Consider the following 6959-nt stretch of genomic DNA (forward strand, 5'->3'; position numbering starts at 1 on the left):
GGAGAAGCTGACAAGGAACTTTGCAGTGCTCACACTTTATAGAGTCACTTGGGCATGCTGACTTGAGTCACATGATGTAACAATACACACCCCGATTGGAGTTCTGGACTCCCAGCATCCAAGTCCAGATGGCTCCTGATTATCCTTCCATTCTTCCTGCTCTCTATGAGCAAATCAGTCTGCTATTTGGGGTTTTTGAATAAGCAATAAAAGCAGAAGGTTAAATGTGTTGCCTAAATTAATCACAAAGGATTTCTGGTTCCAGGTAAAGGAGGAAACGCACTCCTCTCTGCTTCCCTCCCTGGGTATAGCGATAAAGCAGGGACACAGCCCGGGGAGCAGCTGGCTGGGAACTCCGGGAAGTCAATAGTGGCACAGTGATGGGAGAGGAAACCAGAATATGAGATGCTTCCCTCCAGTATATCTGGGCCCAGACTTCACAACCCAGACCCAGGAATGGGCAACAGGGCAGACCGAAGTCAGAGGAAACTTCAGGAGAAACCACCAGGACCTGGAAAGCTAGTTCCTGACTCCAGAAGAGACTGGAAATCTCTGGGGGGATTTTTTTTCTCTTCCTTTGCTCTGTTTTCTTGTTTTCAATGACATTTAAAAAAAAAGAAAAATTACACAGTTAACATAAACAACTTGATGTTTCTGAAGTAAACTTCTATTATGAAAGCAATAAACATATCCACTGTGCCCTACAGTTTCCTCCTGTCCCTTCCATAATTGTTAATTTTGGATTTTGTTTTGTGTGGTCTAGTTTTTCAGGGTGATGGACAAGGCTACTAATGGGAGCCCACAGGAGTCAAAACTCTATGGAAGAGACATGTTTTTCTCTGTTAGCTGGAGCTGCAACCCCAAGAAGCTGGGGCAAACCTCCAGTTGTAGCTCTCTCCTCCCACCACCGGCCCTGGAGACCACAGAGTCTAGTCAGATGATTGTAACCATAAAATACTCAAGAGATGACAAAAAAGGAGGAACTCAAGTAAACAAGCCCATAAATGTGTTTATGCACACTTAGGCTCACTCCCTTCCAAGCTCATGCACAGATCTGATCCTGGTCAGGTACCAGTCACTTTGATGAAGGAACGAAACCACCTTCCAGGGTCCACACTGGCCACCAAGGGAGCACATGCAGGGCCCCTCAAACAACCCCCACAAAAGGCTTTGAACACCCAACAGTTGTTAGAGTCAGAGCCCATAGAAACTGGACAAAACCTAGGACCTACCCTAAAACAGCTCAAATGACTGCTAAAAAGAAAACATCAACATTCTGCTCGGGATCTTAGAAAAAGACTCAGAGTCTCTTCATAAAGCACTAAATGTGTTTTGGATACAATGTGAAATGACTCAGCCCATGAGAAATCCGGAAATCTAAACTCATATGGGGAGAGATAATCAACAGACACCGACACTGGGATAATACATTGAAGGTGTTATCTAACAAAGGCTTCATTAAAGCCAGTAAAAAGTATGTGAGCAAATATTAAAAATACCTTTAAAAATCCAAAGACAAATATGTGATCTCAAAATGAAATACAAAACATACAGAAACATCCAACAAAACTTTTAAAACAGAGAACTGACCTAAGAACTCACTGGATGACTTGATAGAAGGAAGACGGTGGGAGAATTGGTGAACTCAAACATAAATCAACCAAAATTCTTCAACCTGAAAGGAGAGAATGAAAGATTTTTAAAAAATATGTCACATACCCTCAAGGACCTATGTGATAGTGACAGAGTTTTCAACATTCATACGATTGGGATGCTAAGAAGAGTAGAAAGAATGCAGTGCTAAAATGTACTTGAAGAATATAAATTGAAACTCTCCTAAATTTGCTGGAAAACACAAATCTACAGATTCCAGGAGCTGAGTATATCCCAACCACCAACAACCATAATAAGTCCTCACCATAACACATCATATTTGAACAGTTTAGAACCCAAGGCAAAGACTAAACTCACTCTAAAGAAGAAAAATAATTAAAATGACCGCAGATTTCTCTTTAGAAACCATGGGACTATGAGAAGCGGTGCAAAAAACTTTTAAAAAGTGTTGAAATAAAAGAGCTGTCCATACAAATTCTACATGCAGGGAAAAAAATAGCCTTCAGGAATAAAGATAAAATATTCAAAGGAAGGACAACTAAGAAAGTCCGTGTGCAAAAAGCCCAGCTCAGCTGAGGTTGGTGGTGTACACCTGAAATCTCTTGAGAGCTTCACACTCCTAAGAGGATCACGTGTTTTGAAGCCAGTCTGAGCTACATAGTGAGACTCTGTCTGAATGAATGAGTGGGTGAACGAGAAAAGAAGGAAAAATAAAATACCTGACAGAACTCCTAAGGGGATTCCTACTGAAAGAAGGGAAATTATACAAGATGGAAATTTAGAACATTGGCAAAGAGAGAGCAAAGATAGGAATGAATAAAATAGGTCCTTCTTCCCCAAGTTTCTTAACATACATTTGAAAGTCGAAGGCAAAGATTAAAATGCTGTGTAATGGAGTTTTCAGTATGTGTGGATTTGAGACAATTATAAATAGTCAGGGGGGTGTACGGATATACTCACGCTGGGGATGGGAAACTGCTTACTGGAAATGGTAAAACATTGAATTTCAGAAGACAGTTAAAAGCTAAGTATTTACATTATACCTAGAAGCAACCACATAAAAGTTGCAAAGATACATACTCAAATATAAATAGATATAGTTTTAAATGTTTCAGTGACCCAAAAATAAGCAGAACAGGAGAAGACAAGGCAAACATGGCCCCTACTTTTATAGTAACAATTAAAGAAACAGATCAGTATTGGCATTTATGATAAAACTCCTAAAAATTAGGCCAACCTGTGACTTTGACTAACACTGGTGACTTGTGAATTCAGAAATGGCCTCAATGGGATGATGAGTTTCATTTGCCAAGAAGAGCGGATCTAGAAAAGGACACCCCAGGAAGATGGAGCAGCTGTGAGAAAAGCCCCCAGCACAGGAGCTGCTGAGTGGCAGGTGAACGGAAAGGTCAGTCTGAATGAGGGAAAAATCTTTCCTAGGAAGCTGCGAGCTACACAAGGAAGGGGAAAGAGGTTGCGCTGGGCCTTGCAGGCTGTAGTTACAGGTTGGATTTTTTCTACGTGCAGTGAGAAGCTGCAGGAGCCTTGCATAGGAAAAGCAAAGAGTCACGCAGGAGAACGTGGTTACTTCACCCCAGGAAGGATTCGCGGGCACCTCCATACATACCCGTCCCCAGGGCTTGGCTGAGCGTTCCACGGCAAAATAAATAAGGGTCCCAGGCAAGAGCCAGCTTTCCTGTTCCCGGGACAGCTGAACGGTGAGCTTCCCTGTGCAGAAATGTGTACAAATCTGGATTACATCAGATGCCTTATCTACAAGGTGACAGCCGAAGTTTGATCTTTGGCCTAAGGGGAGAATGAAAAGTTGTTTATATTTTAGAAATAATCAGAGTCAGACATCTCAAAATTAAAATTCTTCGTCAGCCTATCCATATTTATGAATGTGTAAAGTTTCTGACAGACCCATTCCACAATTTGTATGCATTGCGCGTTGGGAGACGTTTGACCCCGAAGATAGCATCTCTCTGTGGGAACGTTTCTCACTTTATGAGCAAAGTTTATTTAAAGCCCTTATTTAACTCTCTAGGTAAGTTACCTATGCTCACCTTTCTCACTAAAATCAAACTGAGTGAGGTTTCTTTGTGTACAACAGGCCTTGCAGGTTGCAAAGAGAAAACTACAGTTCCCCCTACCTATATTCAACCCATGACCTAATAAACTATGGATGTTCTTATACTACAGCCATTCAAATTAGGGAAAATGAGATCTGACTTCAGAATAAAAGGTTTCTAGTTTTGATATGAGCTCACCATGTAAACTTCATCAAATCTTTTTTACTTTCAGAGGCTTTGATTACATTATCTGCAAAATAGTTGTCCTTTCTATGTATATGTGTGTATATATTTACATGAACACATACACACAGGTGTGTATACACATCTGTGTGTACTTGTGCATGGCTACTTGTGTGTGCATGTTAATGCATGTGTGTGCATACCTGCACAAAAGGTCATGTTTTCTAGAAGCAGGAGGTAAGAGGGATTCATGGGGTACATGATCAACTGAGGGAATGCTCTTGAGTCAAACCCGGATGAGAGGTAAAGCAGGACAGGGAAGGAGCTCATGCTAAACAAGGGTATGGTCTCAGCGAAATCTAGCCCTGGCCCAGCCCATGGGAGGAGAGTGAATGGTCAAGGAGCATCATACATAACCTGCACGTCAGAAGAGTGCCCGCTTTGAGCAAAGAGCACTGGGGTGTGTCACCCTCTCATCAGGTACTGCAAGACTCCTAGGGTGGAAGGGACAACTTCCCCTGGGGGAAGAGGCTACTCTCGGGTGATGATAATTCTGTGGAGAAGAAGGCACTCTGGGAATGCTTAGCAGCTGACCTTTACAGCCATGGAGGGAGAAGTACACCGGCTCCATATGGGAGACCTGGACAAGGTGCCAGCATGTAAGAGAGGAATCCGTTTGTCTGTCCATCTGTCTGTCTATCTGTCTATCTGTCTACCTGCCTATCTATCTATCTACCTACTTATCTCTGACTAAGAATATACAGGCATAACACTGTGGTTATGAGGAGGAGGGAGATGAGGAAGAAAGAAAAGAGGGAAATTGACTTTCATTTCCTTCATTGGTTTACAGGAGTATTATAAGAAGTGACGCTTGCAGAACACTACAAATGCTCACCTATGCAGCCTTAAATCAGTTGTGAGCCTTCCTGACTCTATTTTGCTAGTCCCTCTGCCTCACTGCACTCACACCATCAAGTTTACTATGACTTTGACGTGACTATCAGCTGCCTCCTCTGTAGAAGGATCCTATGTCTACATCCTACTCTACCTATCTCTATCATACTGAGGATCATAATACAGACCCAAGAGCAAACTCTTCTGTACAGCACACACTGTAGGATCCAACAATAAGTTCAAATACAGCTTTGCTTCTGAAACACATGGCCTGTGGCAAAGTCAGAACCTTGGTAAATCCTGCTTTCTTCTTCTGTAATCGCAAGTGAAGCCAGCAGCCTTGAGTTTCATTATGCAGGAGGAAGTGTTTATAAAACCATGGTTCTGCATTGCTTAATAGTTAGGTTCTCTGCATGCAAGAACACATTTTCAGGACCTCCTGGCTAAACATGCCCTGTGACATCCTTGAAACCTCAGGACTCCACCAAGAAAAGAATGAGTCTACTTCAATTTAAAGGAATTCATAAGGCTTGCACTGAAAGAATCTAACATCGAAGAAAGGAAAAACATAAAAGCAAGAGGGAAAACATAAACCTCAGACTGTGAGCCAAATGCCCTGGTAGGAGCTGGGTGCAGCAAAGAAAGCTTAAATATTTTTAGCCTCTATTTGGGTATTCTGATTTCTGCTACAGATCCATGAGTTACGCTGTCTAGAATTGGATCCTGCCCTCCCACCCTCAGCCCAGCCAGAAAGGAATTTTCAGGCTTCTAGATATGCCAACCTGCAACTGGCTCTAATTTCAGCAGCCATGATAATAATTTCAGCCTTGTGGTGAGGGGTAACCTTTAAATTCTCTATTCACCACACTGCTCCATGGTTTTCCGGTCCCATTGGCATTTAGTACAAAGCACTGGCACAATCTTGTTGTTGTTTTTAGAACAATACTGCCAAACACAATTCCACCTTAACAGTGCATGTACTAGGGTAACAAAGTTCATAGCCTATTCTGGTTAGCTCTTGTAGTATGACAAGTCCAAAATGTGATGGCTTAACACAGCCATTTTATTATACCTCATAGTTCTATAGGTTGAATTGGCTTAGCTGGATGCTTCTGCTGGTGTCTTCGGAGTCTTTTATGTTATTGAAGATGGGAGCTGGGCTTGGTATCATCTGGAAGCTTAACTGGGATGTTGTCTATATATAGTCTTCGACCAACAGCTGTCCAAGCAGCTACTCCGAAGGAGTAAGCAGATGTCTTACATGGTGGCTCAAGGGTACCAAAGTGAATGCTGCAAGAAAGAAAATACAGGAACTGTCATGTCTTCTTAATGCCATCGCCTCAGAACTGCCAGGGCCTCATTTCCTGCTTGTTCTGTTGCTCAAAGAAGTCGTAGGTGTAGCTCAGCATCCAGGAAGAGAAGATAATCTCTACCTCTTGAAGGAAAGCACCATGCATAGGTACAGGAGGGGCAGGTTAGTGAAGGCCAACTTTAGCAACTATTCACAGGAGCCCAAAGCTGATGTGCGTGTGAGAGCTCTGTAAAGCTAAGGCTTTGTATAATTTGATATCTGTCTCTGCACGAAGGAGCACAATTCCAGGAAGCCCCCATTTGTCTCATAAGGGGCCCCATTTGTGTCACTGTCATCTTTCATGGAAACCTCTTGAGAAATGTTCATACTTGTCAAGCTCTGTCCCTTTTGTGAAAACAAAAACTTTGTTCTGTTTATCCTAGAACCTAATGAAAATTCCCATCCCAGAGGTGATAAACATATGTTGAGGAATGGAGTGGATGGATTGGCAGTCTCTCCCCAAAAAGTTACGTTCATTCCCTAACACCTGGAGATTATAAATGTGATCTTATTGGGAAAAAGGTCTTTGCATATTAATTAAGGATCTCCAGACTAAGTCATGCTGAATGTAGGGTAGACCCTTGATCCAGTGACAAGGGTCCTTATAAGAAGTGCATGAGACAAAGGGACCAAGGGGAAGGAAGACAGAGACAGAGTGCAGAGCTTACTCTGTAAGTCAGGGAGCCCTAGGAATTGCCTAAGGCAGCAGAAGCTAAGAGAGAGCCATAAAACAGACTCTCAAAGGTTTCAAGGGGGCCAGGGATTTAGCTCAGTGGTGCCATCACCCGCCTTGCAAGCACAAGGTCCTGAGTTCAATCCCTGGTACAAAAAAAAAAAAAAAAAAA

At 42.4% G+C, this 6959-nt stretch overlaps 1 long non-coding RNA gene across 1 annotated transcript in view; it reads right to left on the reverse strand.

The window, feature by feature from the left end:
* Window positions 1–1596: 1596 nt before the first annotated feature.
* LOC117283931 overlaps window positions 1597–6959 on the reverse strand; it is a 106212-nt gene continuing 100849 nt past the window's right edge. Inside the window, exons 3-5 of the long non-coding RNA XR_004514994.1 lie at window positions 5836–6053; window positions 3242–3420; window positions 1597–1675 (exon numbers count right to left, since the gene is read on the reverse strand). This is a non-coding gene — a long non-coding RNA (uncharacterized LOC117283931). The remainder of the gene's footprint in view (window positions 1676–3241; window positions 3421–5835; window positions 6054–6959) is intronic.

The sequence above is a fragment of the Fukomys damarensis genome, unplaced genomic scaffold (assembly GCF_012274545.1).
Source record: "Fukomys damarensis isolate Sample0158 unplaced genomic scaffold, DMR_v1.0_HiC HiC_scaffold_32, whole genome shotgun sequence".
Taxonomy (NCBI): Eukaryota; Metazoa; Chordata; class Mammalia; order Rodentia; family Bathyergidae; genus Fukomys; species Fukomys damarensis.